We start from the raw sequence: 22,808 nt of genomic DNA, 5'->3' as shown, positions 1-22,808 counted from the left end.
GTTGTGTTAAATTGCTGAGAGTCGGACGGTTTACACAGATCAGGCATCCCGTCCAAAAGGCATATCATGTTCATTGAAGTCCGCATGTACTCCCGGATAAGTTCTTCTTTAATTTCTCTTCCCCTAAAGGGACACCTCTTGTTTAAACTCATTCACCATTCCATTGTTGTTTTTCTTTAAATCCCTTTCGGTATAACATCGTGTCAAAATAAAGGCAAATAAAGGATGGTAAGACTGATTACAAGGCTCTCGTTTGAAGTGAATGGATACATTGAAAAGGCACCCAACCTTGGTAAGGGCATCAAGGCCACAAACTGACCACCACTTTGAACACTCACAATGTTTCTTTGTTTGAAGCAGGAAAAAGCACCGCATAATGGCGATTCTCAAAGGATGTACGTCACAAAAGGTAAGTTCCTCAAAATCTCCATTTTCTTTTATTTTCAGCATGCGTCACTACTATTCATACCTCCCATTTTCATAGCTTAACCCAGGTAGAACCTTTTCGCCTAGGGGAATCCAACTCATAGTCCCGGGAAGAATTACCCTTCGCTCAGGATGTTTTACGTAGCTTAACCCATGTAGAACCTTTTTCTCCTAGGGGGATCCAACTCATAGTTTTGGTAGAAGTACTCTTCGCTCGGGATGTTTTACGTAGCTTAACCCAGGTAGAACTTTTTTACCTAGGGGGATCCAACTCATAGTTCCTAGTAGAAGAACTCTTTGCTCATGTTGTTTTACGTAACTTAACCCAGGTAGAACCTTTTCGCCTAGAGGGATCCAGCTCATCGTTCCAGGTAGAAGTACTCTTCACTCAAGATGTTTTATGTAGCTTAACCCAGGTAGAACTTTTTCGCCTAGGGGGATCCAGCTCATAGTTCCAAGTAGAGGTACTCTTCGCTCAGGATGTTTTACGTACCTTAACCAAGGTAGAATATTTTCGCCTAGGGGGATCCAACTTATAATTTCGGGTAGAATTACTCTTCGCTCAGGATGTTTTACGTAGCTTAACCTAGGTAGAACCTTTTTCCCTAGGGGATCCAGCTCATATTTTCGGGTAGAAGTATCCTTCGCTCAGGCTGTTTTATGTAGCTAACCTTGGTAGAACCTTTTCGCCTAGGGGGATCCATCTCATAGTTCTTCCGCGTAGAAGTACTCTTCGCTCACGCTTATTTTTTATAGCTTAACCCAGGTTGAACATTTTCGCCTAGGTGGAACCAGCTCATAGTTCTGGGTAGAAGTACTCTTCGCTCAGGTTGTTTCACGTAGCTTAACTCATGTAGAACCATTTCGCCTAGGGGGATCCAGCTCCTATTTTCGGGTAGAAGTATTGTTCGCCCATGCTTGCTTTTCGTAGTTTAACCCAAGTAATACATAGGATTCATCATTTTATCAGTAATACAAGGTATCAACCCCTGGTTACATTTCCTTTTTCAGTAAGACAGGGCACCAACCCTTGGTTACATTTCACATCAGTAATACAGGATACCAACCTCTGGTTACATATCTTTTCAGTAATATAGGGTGACAACCCCTGGTTACATTTCATATCAGTAATACAGGGTACCAACCCCTGGTTACATTTCTTTTTCAGTAATACAGGGCGTCAATTCATGGTTACATTTCATATCAGTAATACAGGGTGTCAACCCCTAGTTACATTTCCTTTTAGTAACATAGTATACACCACTCAATTGATTTTAGCTTAAATGCATTCCCCCGTCGCATTTTTCCAACATAAGGTACACTAATCCTTAGTTGAGACATCATTTTGACAAGAAGGGTACACCATTCCAAAAAAAAATAAATCATTATCATGTGTTCTTAGGGTACACCATTCCCGACACTTTAGTGCTTTTAATAAAGAAGTAGTTTAGAATTTTGTTACAATAACTCACAAAATTTTTCTAGTGAAAACTGGGGCAGAAAAATTTTGTTCGTTTATTTATTTTGGTGTCTGGGCAGGTTTTACCTCGAGGCACAAGGTTCGAGATGACCAAAAGAATAATTCTCAATCCAAAATAAAGAAAAGAAAAGAAAAGAAGTGAATCCAAATGTAGAAACAGATGGAAAGATATGGATTTCTCAAGACATGACTGAAGTTACGAGCTTTACATTTTCCGTTTTGATCAGAAGAGACCGTAGAAGAATGAACTAGCACCTATAGCTAGCAAGCATCAAGGTTTAGATCAGAGTCTGCGTGAAGAACCAGTCAAGACTCAAGATCAAGTTTTAGAAGACTTATAGATATGAATCTTGTAACTTATAGTTGATAGGCTTGTTTAGTCTCTTTTGACTTTGATGTAATAACACAATTACAGATCGGAGCCTCGACAGAACCTCACTCGACTCTCCAACTCAGCATTTCATCATTTCCCTTGAACTACACGCGACCTAATTCCCTTATAACCTGGGATATGTAGGCTGTCCAAAAGTAGGACTCGGTTGCACTCTTTTCTTTTATTTCTTTTTTCTTTTTAAATAATGATTTGGTAAAAAAATTAGTCACATGGTTCACCTTGTCTTTGCTTGAAAATTCTTCATGTTTCTAAGCAAAGAGGAGCATGCTGTGAGCACCTAAGTTTTTACTATGCGTGAATTTATTTTCCACTCATCTCACAAATACTTCATTTCCTACTTCCTCACTCACACTCTCACTTTTTTCATGCACTTTTCTCACATAATCCCTCTACAAAAACATACGGACACTCACAAAAAATGGAACTTCATCTACACCCTAAACACATACAACAAAAAGTCAAAAAAGTGAGGAGAAAAGTCAAAAAGGATAGGAAGAAAAAGGGGACAACACGGAAAGAATGGAGTAAAAAGAGGAAGAAAGAGAGAATAAAAAGAGTTAGAAAAAAAGAAAGAAATAACATCCCATTTTTCTTCTCTTACAGCCGGAAAAAAAAAAAAGGGGGACAGCTCCAAAACAAAGATGAGCGGCCTTAGCTTCTCCAAAATCAGCACCTAAAACCCACCCTAAAGATCATACCAAAATCAGCTGCTAAAACAGCCGCTAGATACCGGCGAAAAACAGTCCGAAACTCCATCAAAAAAGCAGCTTCAAAGTCCCCCGAAAGAAGCTGACGAACAGCCCAAAATAGCTTCAAAAAACGCAGCTGAAACACACTGCTTATTCATCCAAAATCCAGCTGAAAAACAGACGCAAAACCACCCCAAAAAATAGCCCCGAACCCCTGCGAAAACCAGCTCAAATCAGCTATGAAACCAACTAAAAGTCAGCTGCGAAACCAGCTGAAAAGCTGTCCCAAAATCAGCCAGAGAATGCAGTAAAACCGAGTGAAAAACCAGCAAAATAGAGCTCCATTTCTACCCAAAATAGCTCGTTTCTGTCTCTATCAAACCAGTTCAAAGTTCGAAGTCTGAGGGATCCATTCGAGCTTCGCGGCGAGGTTTTGAGCTCCGGCGAGAGTCCTTTGTTTCTTTCAAGTTCTTTTGGGAGTCACTCTTGTCCGAACAAACCAGTCGTTGGAGTTTTTGTATTATTGAAGAAATTTTTGCTAAAGAAAGGTCAATTCTCAACTTGTCCTTTACTGCTATTGCATTATTTTTGCTAAATGTTTGGTCCAGTTTATTCTTTTTCTACGTTTAAGTATCTTTCCTTTAGTCTTAATTACTTGTTTCTATGTTTACTTGATTTGGTGTGCTGGAGCATTTCATTAGTCACTTGCGTGAACATTAGTATTTTGTCTAGTCCTAAGAGCTTAGAAATGAAAGTTGATTAGTCTTATATGATTTCATTTGGGAATTTAACTAAGGCATATTGGCTATCTAAGATATAAAAACAAGTAGGCCATTATCTGACTTGTAGGCATGCCTTTAATACATATGAGCCGAATCTTTCTGTTCTGCTAGGCCCACGAAGCCTTAAGCAATAATTCAAGTCCAGCAAGCCTTAAATAACATAGCTGGCCCATCTTTCCTTTTAATAAGCTAGTGCATCTTTCCTTAAATAATTTACTTCATTCCTTCCACAATAAATTCCATAGCCCATGGCCTTCTCAAAAATCCCAAAGTAGTTTAAGAAAATAACACAAAAAATGTTAGTGTGCTTTTTGGCACGCTCTTAATCAATCCATCATGATTATGTATACGTTCGCGTGACATAACTACGATTTTCAAAAATAAAGACAAGGAATGCATCCGCGCAACTTTGACGAAACAATCTCAATAATAATAAAGTGTTCTTGATTGTGTATGCATACGCGTGACACCAAACAAACGAATACACACACGTGGTTCGTTTCAACACAATTCCTTAATTAGGAATAATCAAGCAATAAAAACGGATAGCTAAAATATGGAAACCAATAAAACACAGTTTATCCAAAAATAATATAAGCCAAATATAGTCAATAAAGCGACCGTGCTAAAATCACAGGATTCGGGGACTGCCTTACACCTTTTCCCCGGTCAACAGAATTTCTTACCCGGACTTTATTTTTGCAGACCAATAATAATAGAGTCAAACCTTCCTTTGACTAGGGATTCAAATAAAAGGTGACTTGGAACACCCAAAAACTCAATTCCAAATGGCTACTTTGTAAATAAAATAATCTTTATTCAAGTTAGTCACTTTAATTGAAAAAACTCTTTAACCCACGACAATTCATAACACATATCTCTTTTGGGGGTAGAAAAGGGGTGTGACAGTGAGCACCTAATTTTTGACTATATTTGAATTTTTCATCATTTTTTAGTATGTAATATTTGCTAAGTTTAATCTTGATATTTATTTCACTTTTTAGTAGGTTTATTTAATAAAATTAAAACTACAAAAAGAATTACACTTTTTGATATTAGATGTATTTCATTTGCAAAAGAAAAGAAAATTTACAAAAATATATTTTTCCTCTAATTTGTAACACTAGTAATTTTATAACTTTTCTTAGTAGTTTATTATATTTTTTTCAGTTTAAAATATTAGTGTAGTATTTTTAATTTTAGATTATCTTTAAAAATAAAAAAAGGAGCAAATGAAGAATTGCCAAATGCCAAGCATTCCAATTTATGTCAAGTAACTAACTCCCACTCACTCACTTTCTTGGCAATTTACATTACACCGTCACACTTCACAGCATATTACCTATTTTGGCATCTTTCACTCACTATATATTGATCCCTTTCTTCCTCACACAAAAAAAAGGAGATAGAGAGATGGGGAGAGAAGAAACGGGACAGAGAAATAGACGGGTAAAGAGGAGAAAAACAAAAACAGAGGGAAAAGTAAGAGAAAAGAAAATCCAAAATCGATCCCTTTTCCTCATGAGCAAACCACTCAATTGCCTCTCCTTCCTTCCTCTACAGTTTAATTGCAGAAAACATAGCTGCAAAAACGCAGCATCTACACCCCTCAAAACCCACCACTAAATTAAAACTACATTTCTAGCCATGGGAATAGCTTGAAAACTCCAAGAAGTAAGCTGAAACTCTAGCTCAAATCCAACCTCAAAAACAGCTTAAAATACCCCTAAAGCAGTCCCAAAAACGCAGCCAAGGAGTAGCCCAGAAACCTCACTGTTCCGCCATCAAAAACCAGTAAACAAAATGCAGCCACAAAGATAGCACAAAAGCAGTAAAAACGCAGCAACCGCTGCTTGTTTTCTTCCTCCAAAAACATCACCTCTAAACCATTTTGAATAGCTGTTGGTTTCACCTACTAAAACACCACAAAAGCAGTTTCAAATTTCTCCATTACTCACGTCGAACCTGTCACCCGATGTAACAAACTAAAAGTAGACGACTCTCTTTCAATAGAACTGATTGATTATATTGAACATTAAATTGGAATTACAAAACAAATACTAGCTATAGTAGGGAAGATTGCAACAGAGCTAAGAAAAAAATTTGAAAATAGCGATACCATGTATACCAGGAAAAGGGAAGATTAGAAAATTTGACATAAACAACCAAGTCTTCTATGGAAGACGAATAACGTTGCAAAAAATATATGACGGTATGGAACCCCAGCTCGGCAAGCCCTCTAAATTAAGCCCAACATCCAGTAAGTCTATATCCATGAATTCTACTACTTCATATATATAGTTTCCAGCATGAACTAATTAAATTGATCGACCAAGCATATATACAATGATGACATATTGCGCATTGTCATGTTCGATCTTAGACTCTTCCATTAAGTTGAAATAATGCAGTCCTTTATCAAGCTTTAAGAAATTTGCTTGCACTGTGCTCTTCCATCCTTCTTTATCAGCCAACATAGCCAAGACCTTACTAGGTTGATTCAACTTTAGAACTGTAGAATTAGGAACTCTAACACAGCAGGAAAGCATCAATAAAATCTTCTATACAGGGTTGTAGCGAGTGATGTCTTCTTCATAATGAATGAGATCCATTACTAGCCAATGCAACATAAAAACTAGATGCGCAATCTCACAGTGACACCACACCATACCACTTCTAAAAGACCTCAACTTCGTAATCATGTATTGCGCCTCAAGGTAAGTTGGAGCACCATCAAAAGAATACAGAAATGAATGTGCCACCGACTCACCCAGTAGCTTGTATGATGCACACGAATTTCTAAAATTATAATTACATTCAACACTCATTTCAACTCTACCTACATGCTCCCATTCGTACATCTTTTGCAAACAAACAACTCCCTTTTCTAACTTCTTCAAAAAGTGCATGTGCCTTCATGTTTTCTATCGAATCTGTTAGAGGCATGAATTCGGGACTAATTCCTGGATCTCATACACAAAGAACCGTTGTAGTTACGGGCATGGAGACATAAAGAAAATTAGAACCAAGATCAAATGGAAATCGGCTCAATTTATGGTGATCATTTAATTTTACATTAGATTTCCCATGCTCATCATCATGCGTCATTTCATCCGGAAGAATTTCATTTGCTGGAATGCCATCCACCTTCTCCATAAAATATTTATCAGGGCATAGTTCCGCAATAGTCTCAGGTTCCATGAAATATTCAGCAACATATGTGTGTTCAAATGTCTTAAATTCAATTTGTCGTGTACTAGCGCCACAATCAAGAGAATGTTTAGTCATGCACCTATCTAGTCTATCTTTTTGAGAACTTTCATCAAACAGTTGGACTTTGTTGCTTTAGGACCCATAGCTTCTTCATCGGGCATGTTGGTTGGAGCATATGATGGCACCTCAACGAATACTTTGGCGCAACCGCTATGTAACATTTCGTCGAACACCTTAGGTGAGTGATTATCATCCAAATCAACTGCAAAGTGAGAGACACGTGTGTTTGCATTTGTGCTTTGGGTCACTACTATAACAGGAGAATTTTCCTCCACTGCTTTCGAAAAGACTCTAGTAGACATTTCATCGAACATATGTTTGGCCTCAGAGTTTTTATGCTTAAATGTGGATTCAACCTCAAAGAAGTTGGAAACATGACTCGTAGCAGTAAGAGGACTTCCCTGGGTCCTTGGTAGTTCTAAAGTTTTATGACAATTAGAACAAAATTGGAGATCAACCGAACACCCTATCGAAGCAAGGGGATCCATTTGTGATAATGCAGCTTCAATTTCTCCATAAAATGCTTCCAGTCGACAAATTGCTTGTTCCGATAAAGCCATTGGAACCAAGCTAAAGCTTCGCCATCCAAGTAAGATGATGCTAAAGAGAGAGAGCTTAGCATCGTCAGCGATGGAGTAAAACTCAAAATACCTCTCCGCCTGTAAAATCCAAGACTCCGGATTTCTACCGCGGAACCGCCCAAATTCAGTGGACCTCAGGGTGGAATGGACATCGTAGCCTTTTCCCCCCACTAACTCCATTAACATGGAACGAATATCAGCGAAATCCTTAGAAAATGAAAACCCAGTCCTATGGGTTGCCATTGCTGAAGTTATCCAGTATCACCGCTGCCATTAGAGTCTGAATCGATGAAAGCACTAATGTAACAAACTAAGAGTAGACGACTCTCTTTCAATAGAACTGATCGATTATATTGAACATTAAACTGGAATTACAAAGCAAACACTAACTAGAGTAGGGAAGATTGCAACAGAACTAAGAAGAAAGGGGATGAGAAAGACTAATACAGCAGCACTGGAGTTGTTACTTTTGAGAGGGGTGACTTTGCACATAATTTACGATAGCCTACTCATAGTGTCACTCACTATTTAACAAATACGATGTGCCTCAACCTGGATCCCACCGTAACCTGTGTGAAGGCTTGGCCCAATTGCTTCTTCTCGGTTATGTGACATTTGTGTTGGTATCTATATTGGGCTGGGCTAGATTCATAACACCTGTCAGTCGCCGGCGAGTTCTCCGTCCCCGGTCCAGTTTGCTCGAGATTTCTCGCCGACTATCCATCTTTGTCCTCTCATATATAAAAAGGTCCGTTCCTTTTCGTGGTGCCATATAACTTAGTGATGTTTGAAATTATTTTGTATGCTCTATGCTTTTCGGTCAACATAGATAAACCGTGATTTCATCGTTTCTTTTGTTAATGTTTAGCATTTTAGTTGATGACTCTTATCTGTTCATTTATGATTAATTTTCTCGTTTAGTTTGAAACAGAGTTGTAAATATTGAGATGTTGTTAGGTTGCCTGTTTGTTTGGATTCTGAAAATATTATTACATTAAGGCTTTTTTAAACTTTGGAGTAATTGGTCTAGTAGGACAATTGAGCCAAGGGTTTGCTTCGTTAATTAGATAAGTAGCTGGAATAACAAAAAAAAATTCAAATATATGAGCTATTAAATTATCTTCTGCTAGACCTAACACAAAATATTGTGTAGAATTAATAATCTTGCCCGATTTCTTGAATACTCGTATGGGCCAAAAGATGTTGTTTCTGCCGGGCCCAAGAGCAAAAGTTGACCCATTTTTCTACAATAATTTTCATAAGTCATGGCCTCACAACAATCTCAAAACTAGTTTGCGAAAAATAATTCTTAATTCATAGAATGCTTTAGACACGCTTTTAATCTATTATCGTGATTATGTACACATTCGCGTGATATAATTATGATTCCCAAAATAAATCAAGGTACGCATTCGCGCGACTTTGGCCAAACAATCTTAGCAAATAATTTAATGTTATGGATTGTGTACACGTACGCGTGACATGATTTTGATACCCGAACAAAATGAATCCACACACACGTGATCTGTTTTAAAGATTAATTTCATAATCCAATAATCAGGAAGTTAAAAATGCTAAATGGTAAAATGCACGTAGGTCCTAAAATGCATAATAATCCGTTAATTAAGCCAGGTATGATCGTAAAGCGACCGTGCTAAAATTACGAAAACCGGGAGTGCCTAACACCTTCTATCGGGTTAACAGAATTCCTTACCCGATCTTCTGTGTTCACGGACCATAGATAGAATCAACTTTCCTTGAATTGGGATTCTAAAATAAATCGGTGTCTCGGAACACCGTAATTAAATAATTTTGAGTGGCGACTCTTTTAAATAAATAAAATAAATGATTCCTTTTCAACGTCACTTAAATTGAAAAAACTCCTTTCCCCGTAAAAAAGAGGTGTGATAAAGGTATTTTTCTCCACCAAAAGATGGAACATCAAAGGCTCTACAAATATCGGTGTGTATATTTTGAAAAAGTTGGGTGCTTCTTGTGGCACCTTTCTTACTATGTTTGGTTTGCTTTCCCTTAATGCAACCCAAACATATATTAAGATCAGTAAAATTTAGATTCGAAAGAATCTCATTCTTTACTAATCTTTCGAACCTTTCTTTGGATATATGACCCAAACGTCTATGCCACAAGTAAGCAGAACTTTTATCTAATGAACTACGTTTAATTCCAACATTATGTTGAACAGTAAGAAAGGATTCAGAAAAAATAATATGGAGTTTCAATTTATATAAATCATCAATAAGAATACCAGAACCATAAAAAGCAACATTCTTATATAAATTAAAACATTCATTTTCAAACTTTTAAATCAAATCCAGAAACATCAAGTCTTGAAAGAGAAATCAAATTACTAGAAATTTAAGGTACATAAAGGGTCTGTAATAGATCAAGGTGACGTCTAGTCTCCATGATCAAACGATAAGTCGATATGCCTTCAATTGGAGCCTTCATACGATTTTCCATGAACAAGAAATCCTTATTTGGATTTGTAATTTGGATCGTAAGGAATCCCTGCAACATAGTAGATACATGAGCAGTTGCACCAGAATCAAGCCACCAAATATTATTAGGAACTTCTATTAAATTTGATATAACGACCCGACCGAGCATTTTGAGTGTATTTGCCCCGATCCCCTATTTACTATTTCTCCCGTACCTTTTTCTGCTCATGTGGCTTACCGGGAGGTATTGTTTTTGGGTTTCGGAGTGTTTTGGGACAGTTAGTCCCTAAAATCGGAGCTCAAGTCTTAGGATTTTGACTGTAGTTGGAAATATATGAAGACGACTTCGGAATGGAGTTTTGTCGGTTCTGATAGCTCTGTTGGGTGATTTTGGACTTAGGGGCATATCTGTATTGTGTTTTGGAGGTCTATAGCTCATTTAGGCTTGAAATGGCAAAAATCGAATTTTTTGGAGATTTTGACCGGTAGTGGACTTTTTGATACCGGGGTCGAATTCCGATTCCGAAAGTTGGAGTAGGTCCGTAATGTTAAATATTACTTGTGTGCAAAATTTGGGGTCAATCGGACGTGGTTTTGTTGGTTTCAGCATCGATCATCAAATTTGGATGTTTCAAGTTCTTTAGGTTTGAATCGGAGAATGATTTATGATATTAGCATTGTTTGATGTGGTTTGAGGGATCGATTGAGTTCGTATGGCATTTTAGGATTGGTAGATATGTTTGGTCGAGGTCCCAGGGGTCTCGGGTGAGTTTCGGATGCTTAACGGGTGAAAGCTTGGACTTAGAAGAATTTCTAACATGCTGGTTTCTGGTATTTTCGCACCTGCGGTTGGGAATCCACAGGTGCGCCTTTAGGCCTCGGATTCAGTGGTCGCAGATGCGACGGGTGAGCCGCAGGAACGGATCTGCATCTGTGGAAGGGCAGTCGCAGATGCGGATATGAGAAGGACTCAAGGTTTCCGCAGAAGCGGACGACTAGACGCAGAAGTGCATCCGCAGATGCGGACTCTGAAGTTTTAATGAAAACTCGCAGGTGCGGAGTCCTAGCCGCAGAAGCGGCACCGATGATGAGGTCGCAGGAGCGGGTTCGCTGGGCAGAAAAGACAGAGTTTCGAGGGCTTGATTCATGTCTCCATTTTTGGACTTGGGAGCTCGGAAATTGGCGATTCTTTGAGGAATTTTCAGAGAGAGCTTTGGGGTAACGATTCCTAAATAGTTTTTGGTTGTATTTCATTAATCTATAGTTGTTTTCTCCATTTATTTTCGGATTTGGATTGAAAAGTTGGAAAAATGGGGGAAAAGTTTCCTAACAGAATTTCTAAGTTTTGATTGGGATTTAGACATCAGATTTGGTTAATTTTGGTACGAGTGAACTCGTGAGTGAATGGGTGTTCGTATTCTGCGATTTTTACCGGATTCCGAGACGTGGGCCTAGGATCGAGACCCAAGGATGGATTTCGGAATTTTTATTAAAATATTAATTTAATTAATTAGATTAGTCTATTATAGTTGTATTTATGATATGTAATTGTTTTTGGCTAGATTTGGGGCATTCAGAGTCGAATGTTCGTGGAAAAGGCATTGTTACCGATTTATTGAGCTTTGTTCGAGGTAAGTTGCTTGCCTAACCTTATGTGGGGGAAATCTCCTTAGGATTTGTACTGTTTTTGATATATGATTGATGTGTACGTGAGGTGACGAGTACATACACGGGCTAATTGTGTAAAACCTGATTCTTTCACTAAGTAATAACTTGATTTCTTTCTTACTTGAGTTTCATCAGCATGCGTAGTATCGTGATAGATTAGAATAACATGTCTACTTGCCTAACTGTTTACTTGAACTACGTGTAGCATGTTTAGTTAATTTACTTGTCTTTCCTTAACTGGTACTTAGGTTGAATTGTAGAATTTCGTGCCGTAACTATTGAATTCTATTGTTTAGCTGCATATTTTCTTTGGGACTATAGAACGGTATTCCGGGAGATCCCCCTGTACTGCATATTTACTTTGGGACTACGGCACGATATTTCGAGAGATCACCCACTACTGCATATTTACTTTGGGACTACAGAACGGTATTCCGGGAGATCCTGTACTGCATATTTACTTTGAGACTACGGAACGGTATTCCGAGATATCCCCCTATCTTGCATATTTACTTTGGGACTACGGAACGGTATTCCGGGAGATCCGCCTGCACATTTACGTTTGGGACTACGAGACGATATCTCGGGAGATCCCCTGTTGTTATCTCTGTGTACTGATCTGTTGTCTTCTATGATTTCATTCCTGTTAAATTTCAGTCTTTATTTTACTACGGTATTTCATTCTACCTTGTTTTATTATATATATATATACCAGTAGGGCCCTGACCTGACCTTGTCACTACACAACCGAGGTTAGGCTTGGCACTTACGGATTGTGGTGTACTCATGCTACTCTTTGCACATATATTTCGTGTGCAGATCCAGGTGCTCCTTACCAGCTGCACTATCAGTGAGCCGGGACAACTTTGGAGACTTCAAGGCATATTTGCCGCGTTCGCAGACCTTGGAGTCCCCTTCTACTCTTTCCCATGTCCATTATCTTCTGTATTTTTCTTTTGTTAGACTCTGATGTATAAAGGCACTAGACTTTCTTTCTGTAGTTTGTGATTCACGATGTTCCGAGTTTTGGGATTACTATGTATTTTTGAACAACTAGTTGATAAATTTATATATTTATTTCATTATTTCGAAATGTTAGGCTTACCTAGTCGTAGAGACTAGGTGCCGTCACGACGTCATACAGAGGGAAAATTTGGGTCATGACAAGTTGGTATCACAACTCTAGGTTCGTAGGTGTGAGTCACAAGCCGATTTATTAGAGTCTCACGGATTGGTATAGAGACGTCTGTACTTATTTTCGGGAGGCTATGGAACTGTTAGGAAAAATTTCACTACTTTGATTCCTTGTCGTGCGAAAATTGTTGACTTCAAAAAATTCTAAACTTTTGTATTATATTCTCTCACAGATGATGAGGACACGTACAAGCAGATCTGATGACCAGGCACCCACATCCCCTGCTAGAGCCGCGAGTGTCCGGGGATGGGGTAGAAGCCGAGGACGTCCACGTGGTGCAACCAGAGCACCCGCATGAGCTGCTACAGAGGAGAACCCAGTAGCTCCAACTGGAGGGCAGACACGTGAGGCACCTATTTCTGCACCAGCCCTCCAGGAGACTCTAGCCTAATGTTTGAGCATGTTGAGCACCTTAGCTCAAGTTGGACTGATTCCACTTGCTCCTGCCACATCTCAGGCCGGGGGAGGGGCATAGACTCCCGTCGCCGGTACTCCAGAGCAGTGGGTTCAAGTCGGCCAGGTTCCAAAGATTGTAGCAATACAGCCAGTAGCTCCAGCTCAGCCCAAAGTTAGGACAATAGCTTCTAAGGTGGAGCAGCTCATACTTGAGAGGCACAAGAAGTACCACTCACCTATCTTCAGCGGATTGGCTATAAATGATGCTCAGGGTTTTCTGGAGGAGTGCCATCGTATTCTCCGTACTATGGGCATAACAGAGATGAGTGGGGTTTCTTTTACTACATTCCAGCTTAGAGGAGAAGCCTATCAGTAGTGGCATGCTTATGAGTTGAGTAGTCCGGATGAGGTAGCTTCACATACATGGACTCAGTTCTCAAACATGTTTTTAAGAGAGTATGTCCCTCATAGCCCCAGGGACTCATGGCACGCAGAGTTGGAACAGCTGCGCCATGGTGCTATGACTGTGTCAGAGTATGCAGTTCACTTTAGTGATTTGTCCCGACATGCATCGACCTTGGTTGCCACAGTTCGAGAGAGGGTTCGATGGTTTATTGAGCGAATGCAGCCCAGCATCCAGATTAGTATGGCCAGGGAGTTGGAGATAGATATTTCTTATCAACGGGTTGCGAGTATTATCAGGATATTGGAGAGAATTCTTGCCCGGGATAGAGAGGAGAGAGAGGCCAAGAGGTCTCGAGAGACTAGTTCTTATTCTGGTGCTCGTGCCCTAGCAGTTCATCGTGGTAGGGGTTATGTGAGCCGCCCCATTCATTCAGCTCTTCCAGTCGCCAGTGGTGTTCCGGCCACTTCTAGGCCCCATGAGCCTTATTATGCACCGCCAGTATCTAGTGTGCCTCCTGCACGCGGTGTTCCTAGCGGCCAGTCCAGCAGACCTGGCTCGAACTAGTCACAGCAGCCACACCTTCCCATAGCTTGTGTTTGAGTATGGAGATACTCTCCATATGGTGAGGAATTGCCCCAGATTTAGGAGTGGTGCACCTCCACAAACTTCTCATCCACATCGTGCTCCACCGGGTCCTCGGGCTATGATTCTAGCACCAGCTGCGACCCCAGCTGCTTAGCCAGCCTGAGGTGGAGGTCGGGGAGGTAGAGGTCGCCCTAGAGGGGGAGGTTAGGCCCGATATTATGCCTTTCCTGCTCGTACAGAGGCAGTTACTTCTGATTTTGTCATTACAGGTATTGTCCTGGTCTGTCATAGAGATGCATCGGTATTATTTGACCCAAGCTCTACATATTCTTATGTGTCCTCTTATTTGGCCCCGTATTTGGGCGTATCTCTGGATTCTTTGAGTTCCCTTATATATGTGTCTACTCCTGTGGGAGATTCTCTTGTTATGGACCGCGTGTATTGGTCGTGTTTGATTGCTCTTAGTGGTTTTGAGATCAGAGCCAATTTATTATTGCAGCATGGTGGACTTTGATATTATTTTAGGCATGGACTGGTTGTCGCCCCATTATGCTATTCTTGATTGTCACGCTAAGACCGTGACGCTAGTTATGTCAGGTTTACCATGATTAGAGTGGAGAGGTACCTTAGAGTACACTCCCAGCAGAGTTATTTCATTTCTTAAAGCTCAACGAATGGTTGAGAAGGGGTGTGACGTGTATCTAGCTTATGTGAGAGATGTCAGTATTAATACCCCTAGGGTGTGACGTGTATCTAGCTTATGTGAGAGATATCAGTATTAATACCCCTACAGTTGAGTCAGTTCCAGAAGTGAGGGACTTTCCAGATGTCTTTCCAGCTGACCTTCTGGGCATGCCGCCCGACAGAGATATTGATTTTATCATTGATTTATTGTCGCGCACTCAGCCTATCTCTATTCCTCCGTACCGTATAACTCCTACTGAGCTGAAGGAGTTGAAGGAGCAGTTGCAGGAGTTGCTTGATAGGGGCTTCATCTGACCCTGTGTGTCACCTTGGGGTGCTCTTGTTTTATTTGTGAAGAATAAAGATGGTTCTATGCGGATGTGTATTGATTACCGCCAGTTGAACAAAGTCACAGTGAAGAACAACTATCCATTGCCTCGTATTAATGACTTATTTGATCAGTTACAGGGTGCTAGAGTGTTTTCCAAGATCAACTTACGTTCAGGATATCATCAGTTGAAGATTCGGGAGCTAGATATCCCGAAGACTGCTTTCAGGACCAGATATGGTCACTATGAGTTTCTTGTTATATCTTTTGGGCTGACCAATGCCCCATCAGCTTTTATGCACTTGATGCACAGTGTGTTCTGGCCTTATCTTGACTCATTCTTCATTGTGTTTATTGATGACATTCTGGTGTACTCCCGGACTCGGGAGGATCATGAGCAGTACCTGAGGACTGCACTTCAGACCTTGAGAGAAAAGAAGTTATATGCAAAATTTTCAAAGTGTGAGTTTTGGCTAGACTCAGTGGCATTCTTGGGTCATATAGTATCGAGTGAGGGGATCCAGGTGGATCCGAAGAAGATTGAAGCAGTGCAGAGTTGGCCCAGGCCGTCCTCAGCTATAGAGATTCGGAGTTTTCTTGGTTTGGCGGGGTATTACCGACGCTTTGTAGAGGGATTCTCATCTATTGCATCTCCTATGACCAGGTTGACCCATAAGGGTGCCCTGTTCAGGTGGATAGAGGAATATGAGGAGAGCTTTCAGAAGCTCAAGACGGATTTGACTACAACCCCAGTATTGGTATTGCCTACAGGTTCGGGGTCTTATACTATATATTCCGATGCATCATGAATTGGTCTCGGCGCGGTGTTGATGCAGGATGGTAGGGTGATTTCCTACGCGTCCAAACAGCTGAAGGTGCATGAAAAGAACTATCCGGTCCACGACCTTGAGTTAGCAGCTATTGTTCATGCCTTGAAGATTTGGCAGCATTATTTGTACAGTGTTCCTTGTGAGATTTACACCGATTATCGGAGTTTGCAGCTGCTGTTCAACGAAAAAGATCTTAACTTGCATCAGCGGAGGTGGTTGGAGCTACTTAAGGACTATAAAATCACTATTTTGTACCATTCGGGGAAGGCCAATGTGGTGGCCGATGCTTTGAGTCACCGGGCAGAGAGTTTAGCATATCTACCATTAGCAGAGAGGCCATTGGCATTGGATGTTCAGGCCTTAGCCAGCCAGTTTATGAGATTGGATATTTCTGATCCGAGTCGAGTATTGGCTTATGTGGTCTATCGGTCTTCTTTTTATATGCTAAGGAGGTCACTATTGGTGATGATGATGCAGGGCAGGCTATGTGTGCCTAATATGGATGGTTTGCGTGACTTGATTCTCCAGGAGGCTCACAGTTCACGGTACTCTATTTATCCAAGTGCCGCAAAGATGTATCAAAACTTGAGACAACATTACTGGTAGAGGAGAATGAAGAAGGACATAGTAGAATATGTAGTTCGGTGTCTGAATTGTCAGCAGGTAAAGTATGAGCATCAACGGCCAGGTGGATTGCTTTAGAAGTTAGAGATTTTGGAGTGGAAATGGGAGCGGATCACTATGGATTTCATTGTTGGACTCCCACAAACTCAGCGGAAGTTTGATGTAGTTTGGGTGATTGTAGATAGGCTGACCAAGTCAACTCATTTAATTCCTGTGATGACTACCTATTATTCCGAGCAGCTAGCTCGAATCTACATCCGTGAGATCGTCAAGCTTCATGGCGTACCAGTATTTATTATATCCGACCGGGTATGCAGTTTACATGACAATTCTGGAGAGTTGTACCGCATGAGTTGGGTACTCGAGTTGAGTTGAGCATGCCATTTCACCCTCAGACGGATGGACAGTTCGAGCGCACTATTCAGATACTGGAGGATATGCTTCGAGCTTGTGTGATAGATTTTGGGGTTGCTTGGGACCAGTTTTTGCCACTTGCGGAGTTTGCCTACAACAACAGTTATCAGTCCAACATTCAGATGGCATCGTATGAGGCTCTGTATGGTAGGCGGTGTCGGTCCCCAGTGGGATGGTTAAAACCGGGCGAGACTAGATATTTGGGTACAAACTTGGTTCAGGATGCCTTGGAGAAGGCTAAGGTGATTCAGGATAGACTTCGCACAGCCCTGTCCAGACAGAAGAGTTGTACGGATCAGAAGGTTCGTGATATTGCATTCATGATTGAAGAGTGGGTCTTGCTCTGGGTTTCTCCTATGAAGGGAGTTATGAGGTTCAGAAAGAGGGGCAAGCTAAGCCCAAGGTTTATTGGTCCATTTTGAGGTGTTGCGGCGAGTTGGGGAAGTTGCTTACAAGCTTGCCTTAACTCCCAGCCTAGCAAGAGTTCATATGGTATTCCACATTTATATGCTCCGGAAGTATCACGGTGATCCGGCTCATGTATTGGATTTCAGCTCAGTCCAATTGGATAAGGATCTATCTTATGTTGAGGAGCTAGTGGATATTTTAGATAGGCAGGTCAGAAAGCTTAGGTCAAAGAACATTGCTTCTGTGAAGGTTTATTGGAGGGGACAACCGATCGAGGAGGCAACTTGGGAGACCGAGAAGGATATGCGCAGCCGTTATCCTCATCTTTTCACCGCTTAAGTTATGTCTCTATGCTCGTTCGAAAAAAGAATGATTATTTTAAGAGGGGGAGGATGTAACGACCCGGTCGGTCGTTTTGAGCATATTTTCCCCGATCCCCTATTTATTGTTTCCCCTGTACCTTTTTCTGCTTATGCTACTTGCCAGGAGGTTTTGATTTTGGGTTTCGAAGTGTTTTGGGACACATCGTCCCTAAAACGGGAGCTTAAAATCTGGATTTTATTCGGTTCTGTTCTGTTAGCTCTGTTGGGTGATATTGGACTTAGGGGCGTGTTCGGATTGTGTTTTGGAGGTCTATAGCTCATTTAGGCTTGAAATGGCAAAAGTCGATTTTTTTAGAGATTTTGATTGGTAGTGACTTTTTGATACCAAGGTCGGATTCCGATTCCGGAAGTTGGAGTAGGTTTGTAATGTTGAATATGACTTGTGTGCAAAATCTGGGGTCAATCAGACGTGGTTTGGTTGGTTTCGGCATCGATCGTCGAATTTGGAAGTTTCAAGTTCTTTAGGTTTGGATCGTAGGATGATTTGTGATTTTGGCATTGTTTGATGTGGTTTGAGGGATCTACTGAGTTCGTATGGTGTTTTAGGATTGGTTGGTAAGTTTGGTCAAGGTCCAGAGGCCGCGGGTGAGTTTCGGGTGGACTTAGAAGAATTTCTGACATGCTAGTTTCTGGTGTTTTCGCACCTGCGGTGGGGAATCTGCAGGTGCGGCCTCGCAGCAGCGAGGCTGGGATCGCAGGTTCACCTTTAGGCCTGGGAGTAAGTGGTCGTAGATGCGATGAGTGAGCCGCAGGAGCGGAGCCGCATCTGCGGAATGGTAGTAGTAGATGCGGATATAAGAAGGACTCAAGGTTTCCGCTGAAGCGGATGAGTAGACGCAGAAGCGCATCCGTAGAAGCAGACTTAGGCGCGCAAGTGTGGACTCTGGAGTTTTAATGAAAACTCGTAGGTGCTGAGTCGCTGGGAAGAAAAGAGAGAGTTTTGAGGGCTTGATTCATTTCTCCATTTTTGGACTTGGGAGCTCGGAAACTGGCGATTCTTTGATGGATTTTTAGAGAGAGCTTTGGGGTAACGATTCCTAACTCATTTTTGGTTGTATTTCATTAATTTATAGTTGTTTTCTCCATTTATTTTTGGATTTGGATTGAAAAGTTGGAAAAATGGGGGAAAAGTTCCCTAACCGAATTTCTGAGTTTTGATTGGGATTTAGACATCAGATTTGGTTAATTTTGGTATGAGTGAACTCGTGAGTGAATAGATGTTCGTATTCTGTGACTTTTACCCGATTCTGAGACTTGGGTCCGGGTCGACTTTTTAGGACGGATTTTGGAATTGTTATTAAAATCTTGATTTCATAAATTATATTAGTCTATTATAGTTGTATTTATGATATGTAGTTGTTTTTGACTAGATTTGGGGCATTCGGAGTCAGATATTTGTGGAAAAGCCATTGTTACCAATTGATTGAGCTTAGTTCGAGGTAAGTGGCTTGCCTAACCTTGTGTGAGGGAAATCCCCTTAGGATTTGTACTGATTTTGATTTATGAGTGCCATGTACGTGAGGTGACGAGTATGTACATAGGCTAATAGTGTAAAAGCCCGATTTTTTCACTAAGTAATAACCTGATTTCTTTCTTACTTGAGTTTCATCAGCATGTGTAGTATCCTGCTAGATTAGAATAGCATGCCTACTTGCCTAACTGTTTACTTGAACTATGTGCAGCATGTTTAGTGAATTTACTTGTCTTTCATTAACTGGTACCTAGGTTGAACTATAGAATTTCATGTCGTAACTATTGAATTCTATTTTTTTTGTTGCATATTTACTTTGGGACTATGGAACGGTATTCTGGGAGATCCTCATGTACTGCATATTTACTTTGGGACTATGGAACTGTATTCCGGGAGATCCTCATGTACAACAAATTTACATTGGGACTACGAAACGGTATTCTGGGAGATCCCCCTATACTACATATTTACTTTGGGACTACAGAATGGTATTCCGGGAGACCCCCCTGTCTTGCAGATTTACTTTAGGACTACGGAACGGTATTCCAGGAGATCCCCCTGCACATTTATGTTTGAGACTACGAGACGGTATCACGGGAGATCCCCTGTTGTTATCTCTGTGTACTGAGTTATTGTCTTCTATGATTTCATTCCTGTTAAATTTCAGTCTTTATTTTACTACGGTATTTCATTCTACCTTGTTTTATTATATATATATATACCAGTAGGGCCCTGACCTGACCTCGTCACTACTCGACCGAGGTTAGGCTTAGCACTTACTGGGTACCGATTGTAGTGTACTCATGCTACTCTCTGCACATGTTTTTCGTGTGCAGATCCAGGTGCTCCTTATCATCTGCACTATCAGTGAGTCGGGATAGCTTTGGAGACTTCAAGGTATATCTGCCGCATCTGCAGACCTCGACGTCCCCTTCTACTCTTTCCAGTGTCCATTATCTTCTGTATTTTTCTTTTGTTAGACTCTGATGTATAGAGACACTAGACTTTCCTTCTGTAGTTTGTGATTCACGATGTTCCGGGTTTTGGGATTACTGTATATTTTTGAACAACTAGTTGATAAATTTATGTTTTTATTTCATTATTCTGAAATGTTAGGCTTACCTAGTCATAGAGACTAGGTGTCATCACGACGTCATAGAGGGGAAATTTGGGTCGTGACAATTTGATTCAAAACATACAAAAGCACTAATTGTACCTTTCTTTTTGATCCAAGCTTTACGTTTCAGGTAATCTTTCTGATAGTGTCCTTCCTTGTTATTGTAACAACACGTATCTGCCTTATGCTCCTTCTTAGCATCTTATGGTGCTTTAGTAGGTGCCTTCTTCTTCTTGAACTTGTTGGTCCGCACTTTAAGTCCTTTACTAGCTCCTTGACCCATGAGGTTAAATGAATATCTCCCTTGTTTCTTATGTCTTGACTCCTCCTGAGTAAGTATACTGGACAATTCACTAACATTCCACTTATCCTTAATAGTGTGATAGTTAATTTGAAAAGGTCCATACTTAGGAGGCAACGAGTTCAGAATATCTTCCTTATGTTTCTTCTTAGCATCCTGTGGAGCTTTAGCAGGTGCCTTCTTCTGCTTGAACTTGTGGGCCTTCACTTTAAGTCCTTTACCAGCTCTTTGACCCATGAGATTAATTGAATGTCTCCCTTGTTTCTTAAGTCTTGACTCCTCTTGAGTAAGCATACTGGACAATTCACTAAGATTCCACTTATCCTTAATAGTGCAATTGTCACGACCCAAAATCCTTTAAAGGCCGTGATGATACCTAACACCGCTGTCAGGCAAGCCAACCATAATTAATTAACTTAATTACTTTTTTTAGTATTATTAAAACGTAATTTTCTCCAATTAAATAGTAACAGATAGAACTTACAGAGTAAGTGATAAATATTTTCGCAACTAAAATACTAAGCAACACATAACCACTCCCAAAACTCGGTGTCACAAATGCATGAGCATTTTCTAGGGAGTAAAATAAAATACAGCATCTGTCCGGAATACAAATTAGACAGGAGAAATATAAATAATTCTGAAGGAGACTCTGCTGGTTACGGATCGTAATATAGAATACAACTTACCTAAGTCCCCGGATTTAACCATACCTCTGCGCCAACAAGGCCGGTAGACATATATGTACCTGCACAAAAATGTGCAGCAAGTGTAGCATGAGTACGTAAACAACGTGTACCTAGTAAGTATCGAGTCTAATCTCGAAGAAGTAGTGACGAAAGGTCGACTTTGACACTCATTAAGGATCAATAATATCAAAATATAAATATTTAAATCAACATCATTTAAAGGAATAGCAATAAGTTTCTTTAACCAACATAAATAATTAATTCTTTCAATTCCAATAATTTCCAATTTATCACTTAGCTTCACAAGCTGCAATAAAATATCAAGGTATCTTGTAATTATTATTATTAGACACGATGTCTGTCGAGATCGTTCGGCCCAATCCAGAGTGTCGTGTAAACTGTCGAGGGACGTGCGGCACGATCCATAGATGCATCTATACTGCTGAGGCGTTCGGCCCACTCCACAAGAAAGGAGGTCATTTCTTATGAACCTCCAGAATGAGAAGATATTATAAGATTAACACATAAGGATGTGCAATTTCCATTAACAGTCAAATATTTTGCGCAAGAATTCAAATATGTGAAATCTCCGTCTCTTACTATTTTCTCTAACAATTTACAATATAATTCTAATACTTTAATTAAATAAAGGATACAATTATCACAAGAAATTCATGATTGAGTCCTAAACTACCCGTACATAGCAATATTAGTAGCGATGCACAGACTCTCGTCAACTCGTGCGTACGTAGCCCCCACAATTAGCAATAATTATTAATTTAAATCACATTTGGGGTAAATTCCCTCTTACAAGGTTAGACAAGAGACTTACCTCGCTCCGAAATGCCATAACGGTCCATAGCCTTTCCAACAACTCCAACCGATCCACATAGATCCAAAACTAGTCAATGAATGTGCGAATCCATAAATACATGCTCTAATACTCATTAAAATTCAATTTACAAAAATTTCCAACTCCGCTCGAAGAATCGATAAAACAATCCTAGGGCCCACATGTGGCTCCGCACCTGCAAAAATTCCATCGCAGGTGCAGTTCAAGCTCGGCCCAACAACCCCTGCATCTGCGCCCCATGCAGCGCATCTGTGCGCGCGCACCTGCGCGTTTGTGCCCGCTTCTGCGGCCCCAGGCCTTTTGGCCAACTTCGCTTTTGCGCTTGCCTTGCCGTTTCTGCAGCATCGCACCTGCGGCCCTTTTTCCGCAGGT

At 40.6% G+C, this 22,808-nt stretch overlaps 1 long non-coding RNA gene across 1 annotated transcript; it reads left to right on the top strand.

The window, feature by feature from the left end:
* Positions 1-2,698: 2,698 nt before the first annotated feature.
* On the top strand, positions 2,699-7,761 carry LOC142167923 (uncharacterized). Its single transcript, XR_012698172.1, has 2 exons — positions 2,699-3,537; positions 7,121-7,761. It is a non-coding gene; the product is annotated as an uncharacterized LOC142167923 (long non-coding RNA).
* Positions 7,762-22,808: the final 15,047 nt, after the last annotated feature.

The sequence above is a fragment of the Nicotiana tabacum genome, chromosome 13 (assembly GCF_000715075.1).
Source record: "Nicotiana tabacum cultivar K326 chromosome 13, ASM71507v2, whole genome shotgun sequence".
Classification (NCBI taxonomy): Eukaryota; Viridiplantae; Streptophyta; class Magnoliopsida; order Solanales; family Solanaceae; genus Nicotiana; species Nicotiana tabacum.
Note: the sequence above shows the minus strand (reverse complement) of the source record. Positions and strands in the feature narration are given on the sequence as shown.